This window comes from Felis catus, chromosome B2, assembly GCF_018350175.1.
Source record: "Felis catus isolate Fca126 chromosome B2, F.catus_Fca126_mat1.0, whole genome shotgun sequence".
Lineage (NCBI taxonomy): Eukaryota > Metazoa > Chordata > Mammalia > Carnivora > Felidae > Felis > Felis catus.
The window spans coordinates 85,288,577-85,308,803 of record NC_058372.1 but is presented as its reverse complement, the minus strand read 5'-3'; the positions used below and the strand labels follow the sequence as shown (position 1 = coordinate 85,308,803).

Here is a 20,227-nt window from a genome sequence, read left to right as displayed (position 1 = left end):
GAACAGAAGATAAAATAATCACTTTGTAGAGTATAAATAAACAAAATACAAGTCTATCTAATGTTACAATTATTCCAATTTGATGACCTACCCCCTGTGCAGCTTTACCCATTGATAATGCGTGGTGCTTTGCTATGAGTGACAGAGCCTTGGTATCTAAAAAGCAGAACTGTTAGCAAATTAATGGATTGGAAGATTCAAGGAAGTAAATATGATAATTCTCCCCGAATTCATATAGGTTTGAAGCAATTTCTGTCAAGATCAGAACATAGATTTTGGTAGACATAAAGACGTTTATTATTATGTTTACATGCAAGGGCATGGGACCTCAAAAAAGAAGAATGGGGCACCTGGATGGCTCACTTAGTCAAGTGTCCAATTCCTGATTTTGCCTTAGGTCATGATCCCAGGGTCATGGGTTCAAGCTTTTCATCGGGCTCCGTGCTGAGCGTGGAGCCTGCATGAGATTCTCTTGTCTTTGTCTCTCTATCCCTGCCCTGCTCTCTCTCTTTCTCTAAAATAAAATTAATTTAAAAAATAAAATACACATAAAAAGTAAAGTGGAAGGAATCACTCCATCCAATTTTAATATTTACTATATAGTAAGCATAATTAAGACACTGGTATTACTGGCAGAATAGATATATACAATTTGTCTGATTTAATTTTTCTATCTGCAACCAAGGAAAGAATATCCTGTTCTTTGAATGGCTTCATTTTGGCATTTGAGACCAGCATGGTTTAGGAGTGATGCGTGGACAAAAATGTTCAGCCATTAGGACCTATTATATCATTCAGTAAACTTCTTTTTTTTTAATTTTTTTAAGTTTATTTATTGACTTTGAAAGAGTGAGCAAGCAGAGGAGGGGCAGAGTGAAGGAGAGAGTCCCAAGCAGGTTCCACACTGCCAGAGTGAAGCCATATGCAGGGTTCAAACCCACGAGAACATGACCTGAGCCAAAATCAAGAGTCAGAGGCTTACTGGACTGAACCACCCAGGCACCCCGGTAACCTTTCTTTTTCTTTCAGCATTTTAAATATTCAAGTGATTGTTTCAATATGACAGTACTTTTCTACCTATATGTAATTGTTACTAATTGTTATTCTTTGATGATGTACATATAATTGTAACAAATTACAGAAATATACTTTTTTAAAATTAATTTTAGGGGCGCCTGGGTGGCTCAGTGGGTTGAGTGCTCAACTTTGGTTAAGGTCATGATCTCACTGTTCGTGGGTTCAAACCCCACGTTGGTCTCTGTGCTGACAGCTCAGAGCCTGGAGCCTGCTTCAGAATCTGTGTCTCCCTCTCTCTCTGCCCCTCCCCCACTCACGCTCGCTCTCTCTCTCAAAAATAAATAAACATTAAAAAACATTTTTTAATAATAATAAAATTTGAAAACAAAATTTGAAACTCATTGGCCATATTTAATTTGAAATTATAATGGGGAATGTGGAAAATTCTATTACATGAAGCCACAAATGTAATTTTATAAATTTCTCTCTTGGTAAAATTTGCCAATATATATTTCAGTTAATAAAATCCTAAATTGAGGGTGCCTGGGTAGCTCAGCTGTTAAGCATGTGACTTTGGCTCAGGTCATGATCTCATGGTTCGTGACTTCGAGTACCACATCAGGTGAGCTAGTGCCCTGCTTTAGGTGAGCCCCACTTTCCACTTGTCTCTCTCTCTCTCTTTCTACCCCTCCTGAGATTCCTTCTTTCTCTCTCTCTCTCTGCCCCATGCTCACTTGCACTCTAAATAAATAAATAAATAAATAAATAAATAAATAAATAAATTCCTAGATTGACAAGTTTCAAATGTTTATTTTGCCCCACTCTCTCTACTCCAAAAAGAGATGAGATCACTTATCTTAGGTCAAAATAATCTGTGAATTTAACCAAGTATGATTGCCTCTCCATCCTGTATTTTTTCTACTTTGCTTAACTGCTACAAGTTAAGATTTTGGATAAAAGGACAATTCTGATCCTGTTTTTTAACCTTCGTTTTTGAAATTGTGAGATATGGTCACTTTGCAAGCCAACTGCATGGAAATGTTTCTTCAGTGCAGATTTCCAGGACCCACTTCAGACCTAGTGAATCCAAATCTCCGCACGTCGGCCCCAAATCTGTGTTTTTGAAAGTTCTCCATATGATTCTTGACCTGCCATAAATTTTTAGTCTTACTCCACAGAATGTTTTTCTCTAGACTCCATACAAAATATTTTCTTCTCTGTAGACTCTATAGCACATATTAGTAAAATTATGCATCCTAAAATCACTTTGACAATCACTATTGTTATTTCCTTTCCTTTGTTGAAACAGTGGTTCATTTGTAACACCCACACGCATTTATTTTGACAAAAATCATACCATGAACATGAGATGAATTAGACATGATTTCATCTGCAAATGCCCATTTGCTTTTATTATTCATTTGTATTAATTCAATCCAGACCAACCTATTTTCCTAAAATAACATGAGAAGCATTAAACCCAGAGAAAGCAGTGAAAGAACTGAGATTATTTTGCTTGAAGCCTCGTCTGCTATAAAGCAGGCACAATGTATCTATGTTAGGAGATCCACGTTCTACTCCTTTCTCACCAAGCATTTTCATTTTCCCTTGCGATCTTCAGCAGTTTTTGTGAAGATTTATTATTATACAGATACTTAACAGAGGAAGTAGAATTCTTAGAAGAATAAGGCTTTCATGGCCACTCCATACATTGTGCCTTGTGTGCGCGCGCGCGCGCACACACACACACACACACACACACACACACACACACACACACACTTAAATACAGGCTCAACAATAACCCATTAGTCTCCAACTTTAAAGGACAGGATATCAACAAATTGGTGTGAAACTGCGGCAGAAGATTTCCATAGCTATGCTCTGAAATGGTGTAGCAATAGGCAGGATTATTTTACAATTGGATTAAAAAATTTATTATTTAAAGATCACTGACCCTGCCCTCCCAGATACTATGCCACCTCCTGTTACCACAGATTCAGTCCTTCCACAATTGGTCATGATCTTGATGCCTCTTTTTAAACTTGTTTCTTTCAATATTTACTTCTCCCTCTGCGTTTTCAGTGTTTCCCTCCATTAAAATCATTCCTGCATTCAAATATGAGGTAGAAGTAAAAACCCCTCTCTGACAAACCTTACATCTAACATATAAAACCCTTCTGCTTTTCTTCATGTAAGTTTCTCAAAAAAGCCATTTAGGATGACTGTTTTCATTTAATCCAATTTCCTTTCACTCCAAAATGTACTCCAATCTGGCTTCTACTCAAATTGCTACAAGAAAACTGCTCCCTCATCAGTCCTTAATGGCTAATGGATTTAAATGACCCCACATTTTAATCTCTAGCCATGAACCTGCTAACAAGATGCAAATTTATGTATGCACCTACAAAACTGACACATTCACCAGAACGCTTCCCGATGATAAACTTTTATGTTCCAAAATTTACTTTTTGCTCTTTTCGATCAGATTTTGCTTAATTTCTTGCTTTGTTTTTTCTCGTTTTTTTAAATGGCACCTCCATGATGCAGATACTCAAAATAGATATTTTTAAATCGTTCTTGTCACTTCTCTCATTCTCTGCTCTTGCTCAGTCTGTTCTCATTCTCTGTAATTCTTGACTTGTAGTTGTTTGCATTTCTACTGGCATCACTAACTCACGACACTATCATTTTTTACTACAATAGACTCCTGTTTTGTGTGCTTGCTTTTTTCTTGCCCTCAAATATGTCATTATTCATAAATTTCAAAATGCTATTTTGCAACTGGACACTTAATCATGTTATCACCCTACTAAAAACAAAATCCAATGGCATTCAATGAGTTATTCCAGGAAGTAAAACTGACCCTATAGGATCTTGGTTTGAATACCTCCCCAACTTCATCTCTACACATTTCCTCCTTAACTCACTGTGTCAGTAACACTGTCCTCCTTCCAATTCCTTGAATTTACTGACTTCCTACACCAGGCATTCGCACATGCTATCAATTCTATGAAATGTCCTTCACTTGTCTACAATTTCGTCAAAGTCCAGATCTTAATTTAAATTCCATGTCCTCAGACTCTGCCTTAATTCTCTTAAACTTATTAAAACGTGCTTCTTTGGGATAGGTGATTTTTCAAAAAAAAATGTGCTCTTGTATTCATTTCTTTATTTTCAGTTTGTGTTTCCTACTAAAGTGTAAGTTTCATGAGAGCATACCTTGTATTTTTTTAACACGTATACCTGACACTTGTCATAGAACGTGGAAATATAAGGTATCCAATAATTATTTGTTGAATAAATAAATGGATTAAATGGTAAACAACTGTGATAAACTTTACTTCTTTCTTTCCAAATCTCAAACTAGCATATGATGATGCATCTATGACATGTGTTACATGATATAAAGCCAAATAATATACAACATTTAGGGATTCTGAATTTGTTTTAGCAAATTAATGTAACCTCATTATAAATTGCTTGGAGCTATCCATTTACAAAATAATGCTACAAATGTGTAAAATGAAAGCACTGAAAAATGATTCCAATTTTAGAAAAGAACATTTTGAATGAGAACATTAACATTTGCAAAAACATTTATTTTCAATTTTTAGCAAGATGACTAAATGGCAATATGTGCTTTTGCTTTCTGCACGAAGGTGTAGTTGGTTGATTTTACGTATATGCTGGAGTATATTACATACTGAAACAACATGTTGAATCCAATTGCTCTCATTTCTCAATTTCAGCCCAGGATATGTTGTAATAGAGTCATGATCTGCTTAATGACACTATGACTTCTGCTTAATATGAGTTATAAATTTTCATTCTGGCATCTGTGTAAGGTGGTGCACCCTACCTGGTAAGTGACAATTCTCTAAGGACAAAATGATTAAAAGGATTTTTCAAGGTGCCAAGTTCAAGGGTTGGCTTTCACGGGCATCTGATTCCAATTCACATACTCTGGTCCACTAAGCCATTCTGCCTTTTCTTATAAGGATCACTGAAACCATATATACTTAAGTCCTGAACTCAAGTGAAACGTCGTAAGGACTTTTCTGGGCTTTATACGTTAACCTTTCTATGTTTTCAAGCTTAAATTATCAACCTTGGTTTTCTCTGTCAAAAGAGGCCAAGTGAGTACTTGTGAAGCTTTACAATTTTTTTTTTTTTTTGGTAGATAACAAGAAGCCCAGTGGCAGGGAGCATTCTGGAGATTTTTTATTAGGTCTTTGTTATTCAAACAAGCCCTCTACTAAATAGAAATTTCAGGAATTTGGCAAAATTTGGAAGCCTAGCTATCTTGAAGGTATGAAATCAGGAAGCCAAATTAAAAGTTAAGAATTTACAAAAGCCTGTTAATGATTGTCTTCATATCTTAGAAGAATATAGGGTGCCTCCTGTAAAATTGGAAGCGTATTACCTTTCATGATCTTTCCTATTTCTTCTTTCTTGGGTGTCTGTGGTTTATTCCCTATCAAGCAAAAAGGGGGCTGAGAGAGAAAGTTTGCTTACTAAAGACCTATGTCAATTACTTACAAGGGTGGGTGGAAATCTGCATTGTCTCTAATTTCATTCTACTTGCATGGATTTGATGTACAGCCAAGAAAAAAATATTTTCTCAATTGTGGCAGATTTGATCATGGATTGACAAAGTGATGTCTGTTACGTAATATGAATAGAAGTATTATTTGACCAACTAACAAACTAAAAGCGCTCTATTGGTATTTTGAGATTCATCTACAATCAAATGCCCCGCTTATTAATAATGAAGTATTTTTTTCTTCCATTGTAACTGCTAGACTATTGATAAAGTGGTGAAATAAAAAACATAAATGCCCACTTATGTATTTATATATTTTTAGTGCTTAAAAATTTTCAGTCTGGTATAATTGACAAAATTAAAAGATCTTTAAAGTGTACAACATGATGATTTCATATACATAAACATTGTGAAAAGACTCCCCCATTGAGTTAATCAACACACCATCACTTCATATATTTTACCTTTTTTTTTATGGTGAGAACATTTAAGTTCTATTTTGTTAGCAAATTTCAACTGTACAATACAGTGTAAATAACCATATTTTATGTTAGATTCTCAGACCTTATAAATCCTTTCTTTTCTTTTTTTTTTTTTTTTTTTTTTTTTTTAGATTCCACATATAAGTGATACGTTGCAGTATTTGTCTTATCTTTCACTGTCTGGCTTATCTCCCTTAGCATTATGCTCTCCAGCTTGTCATATATGGCAAGATTTTCTTCTCTTTTTAAGGCTAATATTCCATATTGTATACATTACATTTTATTCATCCATTCATCTATAGATAGACACTTAGGTTGTTTCCATACATTGGCTATGGTAAATAATGGTTCAATGAATATGGGAGTGCAGACATCTCTTTGAAATAATGCTTTTGTTTGCTTTGAATATTTGGTTCATTTTAAAATGGACTTTTATTTTCTTTACTGAATTTAAAAGTTTGTTTTAGTTATCACAAATTGATCTTTGAGTCACATGTCACCAAAACAATTGTCTCCATAAACCTGATTTTTGGCAGTAGAAAATGATGAACTATTTCATCTGCCATAAAGCTCTCATGACTTGAAGGAGGGTTAGAGGTGAGTGATGAGCAGACAGCATGAGGAGTTGAGGAATTTTTAAATTGTCATTTTACTTCCTTCTGGTTCAAATCTAACTAAAGAATTTTGAAGGAAACTACTTCCAACATATTTCTAAATTTTACTCATTTCCAGTATTGATCTCTGGAAGCTTTTCTTTTTTTTTTTTTTTAAGATTGGGAGCTTTTCTTAAGGGAAAATGCCATAAAAGTGCAAGCGCTTCCATGAGATTGTTTTAAGTAGTCTTAATTGTTTTGGTGATGGCGGGAGAGAAAAATCAAAGGAGATGGAATTTGGAAATGTGTTTATGAGTATGAGAGAGCTACCAACCTTATATAGGATGTTATAAAAAAGATTTATCTGACATGGATTGAGACACTGGATACAAAGTTGAAAGATACTCTTAGCCATTATAAGGTCACTAAAGTGTCCCTATGCTTGTTTTGTATTTTCTACTTTATACTAATCAATGCCACTACCACCTATCCCATCTCTATTACCACTAGGATTGCTACATCAAATTAACAATAATTATGTTATTTTTACTATCATAGCAAGTCAAGAAAGTCACAAGTCTAAATATTCTATATACAGGTTTTTTTCTCATTTTTCTCATATATTGTATAGGTGGGCATTTTCATTGTGTGTCTATTTTAGACACATTAATGCAGATAACTAATTTTTCCACCAAATTTTTCCACCAAAAACTAAACCCTCATAGGAGTCCAAAAGTGGCATTTCATGTCATCTTTCCTTTATCAGATAACTCAAAATTCAAATATAAGGTCATAAGATTTTACTCAAAAATCTAACATGTTTAGATCTTAGAACCTCACATGCAATAGACCCTCCAGACTGACTACCAATAGTCACCATTTTGTGAATTTGATGAATCTGAGAGATTATCTTTTACATGTTTATATGTTCTCAAAGAGTATGGTCACTGCATAAACATTCAAATAGCTTATAAAACAATTAGCAAGAATTGTGATGTAGAATACATTCTATTTTTAAGTGATAAATATAGATTTTGTTTAAAGTTTAGCGATTACACTAAGGATCAGTGTTGGAGTTTAGATGGACAGAGGCTTCATGGAGGTGACTGCATTTGATCTTTTTATTTTTTGTTTTATTTTATCTTTTTGTTCAAGTGTGTGGGATTTGTTCTAGGAAAGGAATAATTTTTTTTTGAGGCCTCGAGTTAATATTTATTTTACTCAAGTATTTATTTATTTTATTTTTTTAACTTTTTTTAAAATTTACATCCAAATTAGTTAGCATATAGTGAAACAATGATTTCATGAATAGGTTCCTTAATGCCCCTTGCCTATTTAGCCCATCCCCCCTCCCACAACCCTTCCAGCAACCCTCAGTTTGTTCTCCATATTTATGAGTCTCTTCTGTTTTGTCCCACTCCCTGTTTTTATATTATTTTTGTTTCCCTTCCCTTATGTTCATCTGTATTGTCTCTTAAAGTTCTCATATGAGTGAAGTCATGTGATATTTGTCTTTCTCTGACTAATTTCACTTAGCATAATATCCTCCAGTTCCATCCATGTAGTTGCAAATGGCAAGATTTCATTCTTTTTGATTGCCGAGTAATACTCCATTGTGTGTGTGTGTGTGTGTGTATATATATATATATATATACACACACACACACACATATATATATACCACATCTTTTTATCCATTCATCCATCGATGGACATTTGGGCTCTTTCCATACTTTGGCTATTGTTGATAGTACTGCTATAAACATAGGGTGCATGTGTCCCTTCAAAACAGCACACCTGTATCCCGTGGATAAATGCCTAGTAGTGCAATTGCTGGGTCGTAGGGTAGTTCTATTTTTAATGTTTTGAGGAAACTCCATACTGTTTTCCAGAGTGGCTGCACCAGCTTGCACTGCAGCCAACAATGCAAAAGAGATCCTCTTTCCCCGCATATTCGCCAACATGTGTTGTTGCCTGAGTTGTTCATGTTAGCCATTCTGACAGGTGTAAGGTGGTATCTCATTGTGGTTTTAATTTGTATTTCCCTGATGATGAGTGATGTGGAGCATTTTTTCCTGTGTCGGTTGGCCACCTGGATGTCTTCTTTGGAGGAGTATCTATTCATGTCTTTTGCCCATTTCCTCACTGGATTATTTGTTTTTGGGGTGTTGAGTTTGATAAGTTCTTTATAGATTTTGGATACTAACCCTTTATCTGATATGTCGTTTGCAAATATCTTCTCCCATTCTGTTGGTTGCCTTTTAGTTTTGCTGATTGTTTCCTTTGCTGTACAGAAGCTTTTTATTTTGATGAGGTCCCAGTAGTTCATTCTTGCCTTTGTTTCCCTTGCCTTTGGAGACGTGTTGAGTAAGAAGTTGCTGCAGCCAAGGTCAAAGAGGTTTTTGCCTGCTTTCTCCTTGAGGATTTTGATGGCTTCCTGTCTTACATTTAAGTCTTTCATCCATTTTGAGTTTATTTTTGTGTATGGTATAAGATAGTGGTCCAGTTTTCCCAGCACCACTTGCTGAAGAGACTGTCTTTATTCCATTTGATATTCTTTAGGAAAGGAATAAATTTTAAAGGAGGTAGGCAAAGATGAGGAAGCATCATGAAAGAAATATTAAGTTATATGAAGACCAATTCTTCTATAGCAAAGACACACAGATACCCAACCCCAATATGAAAGGATATTAGAGGAGACATGCTGTTGATGTTTTTAAGACATTTTTGTAGAAAATTACTATGTATCTGCATTAATATAGTATTATTATTTTTAAAATTTTACACTAATGTTTATTATGTAAGTATCATTCATTTTTAAAAATTATTTATTTATTGAGAGAGAGAGAGGGAGACAGAGAGAATCCTAAACAGGTTCCCTGTGGTCAGCACAGAGCCTGATGCGGGGCTTGCACTTATGAACTGGAATACCATGACCTGAGTGGAAATCAAGAGGCAGACAATTAACTGACTGAGCCCCCTAGATACCCCACTATCATTCAATTTGAAGTGCAACTTCATTTTTCAAACATTTTTGTGTTTAGTATTTATCTACAGTAATAAATTTAAATAAAATTCATTTTAATATTTTATAAGTATCCCATGCCTAATTTATCTCCATGTTAGCAGGCATTTACCTTATTTACAATTGTTTTGCTATAATGGTCTACAATATATATCTTGTCATATATGCCAAAGTTTTAGATCTATAAAAAGTTGAGAATATGGGATAAAAAATACGAACCTTACTAGATATTTACCAAATGGATTTTAAAACTCTTTTAACAATTTGTAGCGTCACCAGCAATGTATATCTCTTCCTATGATTCAATACCTTTCCAAAAACTAGTATCATCATTCTTTAAAAAGATCCAAGCTAAATCAGAGGTTTGGTACTATCTGACATTAAGACTTACTATAAAGCTGTGGAAATCAAGACAGTGTGGTATTGATGGAAAAAATGACAAATGGATCAATAGAACAGAGAGCTCAGAAATAGAATATATATATATAATATATATTATAATATATAATATATATAATATATTATAATATATAATATATATAATATATATATAATATATATAATATATATATATATAATATATATATAAACTGATCACTGACAAAGGAGCAAAGGCAATACAATAGAACAAAGATAATCTCCTCAACAATGGTGATGGAACAACTGGACACTATATGCATATATATATGCATATATATATATATGTATATATATATATATATAAAATATACAGAACCCTTCCTAAAAATTAACTCAAGATAGATCATAGACCTGAATGTAAAACACACAATTATAAAATGCTTATGATAAAATGTAGAAGAAAATTGATCTTGGGCATGGTAATGGCTTTTTAGACACAACACCAAAGGCACAACCTATGAAAGAAATAATTGATAACCTAGATTTCATCACAAGTAACAACTTCTGCTCTGCAAAAGACAATAAGAATGAAAAGGTAAGCCACAGGGTGGGAAATAATATTTGCAAAAGACACAACTGATTAAGCGCTATTCAAAACATATAAAGAACACTTAAACTCAACAATAAGGAAACAACCTCATCAGTAAATGTGTCAAAAGACCTGAGTAGACACCTTAAAAATTAAAATAGATAACAAGCACATGAAAAGATTCTTAACATGTCATAAGAGAACTGCAAAGCAAAACAAAAAGAGATGCCGCTACAATGGCAAAAACTCAAAACACAATAGCAAATGCTGGCAAGGATGTAAAGCAATAAGAACTCTCATTCGTCATCTGTGGGAATGAAAAATGGTCAAGCTACTTTGGAAGACTGACAATTTCTTATCAAACTAAACTTACTCTTACATATATGATCCAACAATCTTGCTTCTTGGTATTTCCCCAAATAAGTTGAAAGCTTATGTCCACACAAAAACTTGCACGCAGATGTTTTTAGCAGCTTTCTTCATAATTCCCAAACATGCAGGCAACCAAGATGTCTTTTAGTGTGTAATAGACAAACTGTGCTAGAACCAGACAAAGGAATATCATTCGGCACTAAAAAGAAATGAATTATCAAGTCGTGAAAAGACTTAAATGAATATGACTGACTACAAGAAACCACTCTAAAAAGGCCCCATATTGTATGACACTATTTGATATTCTGGAAAAGGTGAAATTATGGAGACAGTAGATGCATCAGTGGTTGCCAGGGGTTGTAGAGAGGGATGGATAGGCAGAACACAGAGGATTTTTAAGGCAGTGGAATTATTCTGTATGATACTGTCATGGGGGGTACATGCCATCATATGTTTGTCAAAACCCATGGATTATACAATACCAAGAATGGATGCTAATATGAACTCTGGATTTAGTGTATAATGATGACTCAATGTAGGCTTATCAATTTTAACAAAGGCCTGTTAAAATATCTCAAGTGGGAGAGGCTGTGTCTGAAGAAGAGCCCAGAATGTAATTTCTATTTAATTTTGCTGTGAACCTAAATCTGCTTTAGAAAATTACAGTCCAATATAAAAATCAAAAACAAAGATTGCCATCACACCTAAATATAAGAATGCTTCCTTAACAGTGTAAAATACTGTGTTCAAATATTCACTCGTCTCATAAAATTTATATATTTTTCTTTTTGTAGATTGCTTGTTGAATAGGATATAATTAACTGTCTTTTATACTGCAGGCTCTCTTGTTTTTTTTCTCTGCAAAATTTTATTTGGTTACAATTGGTCATTGAAGCAATTTGGTTCTTTGTCCACTAGTTTCCCACATTTTGGAATTTGTTGACCACATAACAATGGCATTATTCAATATGTTTTTCTTTTTTTATGTCCTATGAATAAAGATAAAACTTAGAAGCTTGGTTAGATTTAGTTTTCATGTGCATGAGTGTGTGTGTGTGTGTGTGTGTGTGTGTGTGTAATTTGTGTTATTTGTTTTGCTTTATTTGGCATGGCTACTATTCATGTGGTGTTCTGTTTCTCCCTCAGGATGCACATAATGTTTGGTTGTCTCTATTGATATTAGCAGTTATATATGATAACGGCATAGATCCATTAATTCAGACCAAAAAAGTGCTATTCTAAAAAAATTTTTAACGTTTATTTATTTTTGAGACAGAGAGAGACAGAGCATGAACGGGGGAGGGTCAGAGAGAGAGGGAGACACAGAATCTGAAACAGGCTCTGGGCTCTGAGCAGTCAGCACAGAGCCCGACGCAGGGCTCGAACTCATGGACAGTGAGATTGTGACCTGAGCCGAAGTCGGATGCTTAACCAACTGAGCCACCCAGGCGTCCCAAAAAAGTGCTATTCTAATTAGATCATGTCTTCTTTGTATCTTAGGCAGAATACTTCCCTAAAGAGAAGGTTCCTTTGTCTAGTTATCTAGTGCTTGGTTACCCAGTAGAATAGTTAGTGGGGGAAAGATGAGATAAATGTGTGATTATTTCCTTTTTTATCAGCTTCAAAATAATGGAAAACATCTTTCAACCATAACCAATTGGTGGATGGTAGTTCTTTTTTGTTTTGTGTTTTGGTCTCGTTGTAATTTCATGGTTTTAAACATATTTTGTACATTTTTATCTATTTCAAGTAATACTGATATTCAAACTTTTCATATTTTGTCCATGTGGGATCCTTTCTAAGATGACTCCTGCATCATTTTGACACAGCACTCAACATCTTTGAAACATTCTGTACTCTGTGTCATGACAATATGGTCCATTTCATCTTGATCCCTCCTGCTTGTCTTTTCTGTAAGAAGTTCTAGTTCCTTCTGATGAGAGAGAAAAAAATAATAGATAGATGATAGATAAATAGAGATAGATACATATGAAATACCTATATAATGTAAGACCAAATTTTATTCATTGTTAATGGTTGGTTATTGTTTCTAAGCTTTTTTCTAGAAACATACAGGAAATATGTTTATTTTTTCTTAAAGATATTTTTATTAAAATTTCTCATGAACTCATAATGATGCATCCAATTCAAATTTAGGGCCTCCAAGGTTTTTATTTAATCTTTTTTGTATTATATATGTTTCTCTCATATCTAGACTGAGAATTCCAGTTCTCAATAACACTGAGACTGTAGAATTAGACAAAGAAAACATTACTCATTTGCTTTATCCCACAGTACACGTACAAATATATCAGTATAAAAATACAAACACTAAAACAAAAATGATTGCTTAAATGTTTAAGATTTTCTTTTGTAGTTTATTTTTGTCAAATTACTATGACTTAAAGTCACTTTTTAAAAATTTCCTCTCTTTATACTATGAACAAAATACACATTTATGTTTGTATGTTTCTTGTTTTGCTTCTTTTAAAAATTTAATTCTAAAGGTAAATGTAAAATGTTTGTAGATTTCTGAAGTCATGTCTACAAAACAAGAAAGTCCAGGATCTGGGTTTGCCCCTCTATGCTATTCTCTCTCTCTTCTTAGAGCCAACAGTTGTCCCCCTTAATGTTTAGTCTTCTATGGTGTACTTATTTTTGTGTTTTAATGTAAACAGATACCTCTTTCAAACTTCTGGTATGTAGGAAGGTTTCTAGTGGTTGCCTTCATACACAGTACCTTTCCACAGCATTCCTAATCCTTTTTTTGAGGGGTGGGGGTATGATCTAATGGTTCCTTATTATAAGTAATAATAAATTAGTTACTAAATTCTGCTTCCTCCTGTCCTCTCTTCCCCAGCATCTAATTTGAACCATTCAGTTTAATTCACAGTTAATAACTATAAGGTCATCAGCAAGCACATTCTATTCCCTATTCTCTTTAGAGTTTGGTAATGTTTTTCACATTTGATTAAGCCTCAATTTTGAATCAATCCCATCTCTGCATATTCTCCAATTTTCTTCATTTCCTAGAAATCATAAGTTCAGAATATTTTAAAATATTATTTTCTGAATATACCATATGTTACACTTTGAATCATATTTATTGAATATATTATCTAATTTCAGTTTCATACTTTAATGAAATGAAATACTTAAATGAATTTGTTATAACTTAACATTTCACCCCCATCCTGTTTTTCAACTTCCGGGATCTTTTGAAATTCATTGTAGAATCTAGGGGGTTTTACTATAGACGTGTCAAAAGAATAGAGCTCAATTTCAGGTCAAAATAAGATTCACAGCAGATGAGAACTGAAATATTGTCTACGTTATGAGAGAATGGATATGCTGGTAACTTGAAGATTTGATGGATTCCAAGGTCACTTATCAATCTTAAAAAATCTTCTCAGCTTCCAGAGATATTTTTTAAACTCCTATATAGACACAATGTTGGATGAATTCTCTACTTATTCTTAATAATGTCATACAAGTAAATAGTAGAAAACATTTGCAAAGTTTTCTTATATCAGGTGTACTTTAGTTACATAAGACCTTTAACTCCATATTTATTTAAATACCTGTACACAGGTATAGGTATATTTTAATACATATTTTATATAGAATATGATTCATTTATTCCTTTAACAAACATTTATTGAACTGCCTTTTGATACACTAGGCATTAACTTAGACTCACCCAGAAGAGTAAAGCAAGACCAGCCGAAAACAAAATATGCATAAAATCTTAATGGGTTATAATTAGTCCATAGGCTGCAGAAAGCAGAAGCTGCCATGACCCGAGCCACAGCCTTTCTAATTCTGATAAAAGTAAGCAGCATTTATATCATCCTTAAAATTGACAAAACAGATAATGGAGGGAACAAAATGGAAATGGTTTACTGTTGGCTACCAGGAACCCTAAGGAAAGATATGTTCTTTCCCTCACCCTATTTCATTAAGCATATCATACTATCAATATTTTCAGTTGACAGTAAGGGTGCAGCCTGAAACTTCAGCTCTGTGAAGTTTTTCAATACTACCTACTCTTCGTTCTGTCAGTCGCATGAGAAAATGTATTTATAGAAACCTATTTTTGTGGACCTCTTATGGATCCTTCACTGGTGTTGGGGCTTGACTTAAAACAATAAGTCAGGTACAGTGCAAGCCTTATGCTATTTTACAGTCTAGGAGCAGAGGCATACAAACAAGCACCTCTAAATGCAGAGTGGAATGTGACAAGTGAACCTTCCTTATAGAATATCTAATTGTAAGCAATCAAATGGATGGGGAATAAAATTCCAGGCACCTGGCTGGGCTTAAGTATTCCTATATTGTAATTTGATTTTATGGCACGGAATCTACTCTGAAACCCAAAATACGGGGTCACCCTTACTTGGCAATTGTGCACAGGGAGTGTAATATTGTGTTGGCAAGGAGAAAAATAAGAGATCTCATTCCACCTTTAACAATGTTGTAGTTCTGGCCAACAATTTAAAGAGGTTATGACGCCACTGACCTAGAAATCATAATGCAAACATAGCTCCAGCGATCGCAAATGCATATACTTGCTTTTAGAACGTTTATAATTTTATAAGTACATTTTTAATATTCTTTACATTTTCAGTGAGTTGTGAATTAGATTTGTTTGCAATGTGCAATGGTTTAGAAAGCAGAATATCTTGTTGTTAAATAAGATTTGTATCATTATAAAAATGCACTTAAAGAAACATTTTAGTATATTGGCATAGATCATGGCACACTTCACCATTTTGTTAAGTCACAAAAGCAATTAAGAACTTTGATTTTCCACCTATATGAGGAACTGACTGAATATCATTTCGTGATTTTGGTGAAGAGTTTGAAAATCTATGTCTGTATTTGCCTGGAATCATTTTTATGGCCAATTAAATCTATTTAAAAGTATGCTAAATAAATGACAAAGATCCTTTCTTGAGGATGAAATAAAGGTGTAAATAAATCATGTATTTTGAAAACTAAAACTGGAAAAGAAACCAACAGTAACAAAAATAAATGCCATAATTATAACTCCAACTATATAATTCAGTAAATTATATCTATATGTATATATCACATCAAAGCATTTGCCTATGTTATTTGTAAGTTTAAGAGCTGTCTAATGCATGTGCTGTATAGATTAGGAACCCTGTCTTATTTTGTAGGTACATAAACATTACTGGAGTCATAAAATAACAAGGTTAGTGAGGATCAATCATAATTTTTGCGAGGTATTATAGGCTTTTTGGCATTTGATAGATATTGCACAATTAAGCATATGACATTTTTCTGCATTTGTTTGCATCAGAGTATATTTTGATAGTAAGAGAAGGAGTAATTTCTGGAGGGTGAATATGGGAGCGTGAATCTAGTGGTTTAATAATAGTACGATAGAACACAGCACAGACCACACTTGTAATTAAATCTCATCTGCTTCATAAGATAGTCATCAGTACATATGTTTGAAACACAGATCTGAATGCTCTTAGATTTTAGAGAGGTTGTAGCTTTACTTCAGGATACAAGGTGGTGCTGTTTCATTTTACAAACAAAAACCACTGTTACCAAGACCTGGCAATGCTAGAATGAGGACATCATCTCTTATAAAGAGAGCAAGCATACAGAATAAGCCAATTCCATACTGCTACATGCCAGTTATGATTTCGTTTAATGGAAAAATAGATAAGTTATATCTATATACACTGCACAATGTAAATACAGAGCCAATAACAATATTCACCCAAGGATGAAATGTTCATTTTTCAGTAGTTTACAGGGTTCTATGGCCTGCGATATTTGCAGTGGCTGCAGAGGCCCTGGCCTTAAGGGAATAAAAATATGTGCTTTATGAAAAATGAGTGAAAAGTTAAGGTGTATTCCTAGTTCTTAGTGGCTCTTTGTACTGATAACCAACTATTTCACTGGTTTTGTAAATGAAAATCTAAGCTCATCTTTTAATTCCAAATCTACTGACCTGTACCATTAATGAAGACCAAGACTCCACTGCCGTCTATCTATTCAAATGCTAATCACCATTTGCCAACTTACTATATGTATTTAAATACTACAAAAAGTGAGGTTTTTTTTCATATCAGCCTTTCTCTGTATTTATCATTACTCCGCATAGAGAATCTAAATGATAATGTGGGCTCCTCTTTCAATGTCAGATTTCCTGTGTGACATCAGTAAAATTAAATAACCTTTCTGGGCCTGATTTTTAATTCAATTATGGATACTTTAATATTAACATTTTTACGGCAGTTCTTGAGATGTTTGTAATGTTTGTAAAACAAATTGAGAGGTTATTATTATTTTTAATCATTGACATGTTTGTTTACTGAAAATCAGTAGAGAAATTTGGCTGTTTTGTGTATGTTGATATCCTTGGAAGATTTTTGATTGACATCTATAACAATTTTATCAGATGTTTCTTTATACTTCGATCTATTTATCTATTTGGTTGTTGTGTGCATGTTGATATCCTTGGCAGATTTTGGATTGGCACGTATAACAATTTTCTGAGATGCTTCTTTATACCTCAATCTATTTATCTTATTAGAGGTTTTGGCTACTAAAAAGAAAAAATAACCCAGAACCTCTGCTGAGGACTTGTGAAATGTAATTATACCCTTTACTGATTTTTTTTCCACTCAGTCTTTTTACCCTGACATATCACTTATTTAAATGTCAGCATTAATGTTAATTTACTTTTCTTTTTATATTTTTGCATTTTCTTTACTAGAAGCTGACTCGTATTTTCAAATAATAGGGAAGAAAGAATTGCACTTTTCACTTATTTTGGCATAAAATAGACTTATTTAAATAATGCTTTATCCTCAGTTTTATGGACAGAATAAATAGTAGACTCATTTATTGATGATAGATATATTACATAGCATTATTTATTCTATAGAGTACAGAAATATCATTTATATAACCTTGAGAAAAAGTTCATGCCAGCATAATTTAAGTCAATGAGGGCAAAGAAAGCCAGGTAGTTCATTTTGGGAAAAAAAACTCAAATAACAAAAATGTTTAATAGTAACAAACTAGGCTTAATCTGATGAAAGGAGATCACATAACCTCTGGTATTTCCCTAAAACTTAATGTCTAGATAGTATGGCATGACTATTAGAGATTTCTTCTTTTGAACAGCATCTGACGCTTTAGGGGGCACTAATGTGTAGTAATATAAATTATGTTATTGGATCACATGCAAGCCTGGATTTGAAATATAGTTCTGCCACTTGCTATAGTATGGTCGTAAGCAAATAGCCACTTTTTGAGTCTATCCCTTATGTGTCTGTAAAATAGGGATAATACCTACTTCCCTCCTGGTTAGATGAATGTTTGTATGAGATAATTCATATATAGTGCTTAGCGAGAGTAAACACTCAGTAGAATTAACTAGTTAGCTAATTAGTTAATAGTTTCTCTTTCTAACAAACATTTAATTTTTAAAAATCTCCCCAATCTCCTCAAAATACTTATTAACCTTGACACACTTTGTTTCCTGTAATATACATATGAAAGAAAGAAATGGTTAAAAACTACTTCGTTGATTCTAAAGAGTGCATTATTAAAGAAGGAAGGGGCAGCATAATGTTATTGTTTACAGAGAAACCTGACAAACACTACCTTATGCGATCAGGGTTTGTTTCAACAGTGATGTCATTTTGAGGATATGGATCCTTGATGTGATCTGATGAAACATCACCTTACCTCTGTGGTCCTCACCACAGAAACCCATAACCTCAATCTAACCAGGAGATAAACATCAGACAAATATCAATTGAAGAAGAGTCAACAAAACTTCTGATGATTACTCCTCAAAACTCTCAAGACCATCAAAAAGAAGCCTGAGAAAATGTTACAGCGAAGGGGAGCCTTAAGGAGACATGGTGACTAATGGCATAGAAGTAAAAAGACATGAATCTGAGTCATACTCTAATAAACTTTCTAACTTGGGAGACAGTGCTTGGACATCATTGCTACAACACTCACAGTCACCATTAACATCAGGTGATGCCATTTCGGACACCTCTACATTCTATGCAGGCATAGCGATTAAATACTGGATGGAGTGAACATTCAAGTCATTTGACTAAAATGGGATAATACATAAACTGTATTAGGAAACACTCAATTTTATTTGAATTGAACAGCGGGAAAAGAAACAGGAAAAAACAAAGAATCTGGTGATCATGAGAAAAATGTTTCTTTGTCATAGAAGAACTTATTTGTAAAAGATCAAGCTAAGGTCAAGGATTTATGAAACCCATTATGAGGTTGAATTAGTATGTTTTCTTTTTCATCTACATTTTTCAGTTTTTTATAGTATTATTTATTCTGTTTATAAATGATGAGGTAATTAGCTGAAAGATAGAACCTATCAATAGACCTATAAACATGACTACCTAAGACATCTGGGTAACTGATCCTTGTTCTTATTTTACAGCCCCAAGTCAAGTAATGTACTTACATCAGGCTGTGTAAGCCTGCAGGGGGTGATAAATGGAAGCTGGATAGATGTTGTGTATATGAAACCTTACCTTGTTACAGTATTTTGTATTATGTAAATTCTAAAACTGATGAGAAGCACTTAGTCCAGAAGAGATAGTCCTGGCACATATCAACTAGCTTAAATGAAGACTATTTCAGGTTTAGGTATATAAGCCAATGTATACAAGGCAGAGGGCTAAGAGGGGGACTGAAAACATCTGAAGTGACTCACACACAATTAGAAAATTACTACTGGCAACACTTTGTGAAGATTTTGGGGCACAGAATTTTGTCTTTCCATTGGCTGTAGAACATGTTGATTTCTCCTTTGTGTAACTCTGATTTTGCTTACCTTGACATTCTTTGGATAACCCTGGCTGTTGATCTCGTTTATGTGCTAGGTCTTTTCATCATTGTGTTCCTAGTTCTGATAGTCTAATAAAGTGGAAATAAATCATAATATTCACACTTTCTTCCTTCTCATAAAGCTGTACCAATTACATTATATTTTATTGTTATGGTTTATGGCATTCATCTCCACTTTTTAAACATAACGCTTACTTTTGGTTCCCCTTGTTAGCATCTTCATTAATTTTATATTTTGGTTCATTTGTTGATTGACTGGGTCTGGTGTTCAGGAATTTACTTTTCACAAAGGGACTATACGTATTCCATTACCTGAGTGATTTTATGTTTGATAAAAATCTCTTGCTTTTGTAACTG

The 20,227-nt window shown here is 33.7% G+C and overlaps 1 long non-coding RNA gene across 1 annotated transcript in view; it reads left to right on the top strand.

Moving 5' to 3' along the window:
• Nucleotides 1-20,227, top strand: part of LOC109500196 — a 39,277-nt gene that overhangs the window by 10,664 nt on the left and 8,386 nt on the right. Inside the window, exon 2 of the long non-coding RNA XR_002157837.3 lies at nucleotides 14,758-14,815. This is a non-coding gene — a long non-coding RNA (uncharacterized LOC109500196). The remainder of the gene's footprint in view (nucleotides 1-14,757; nucleotides 14,816-20,227) is intronic.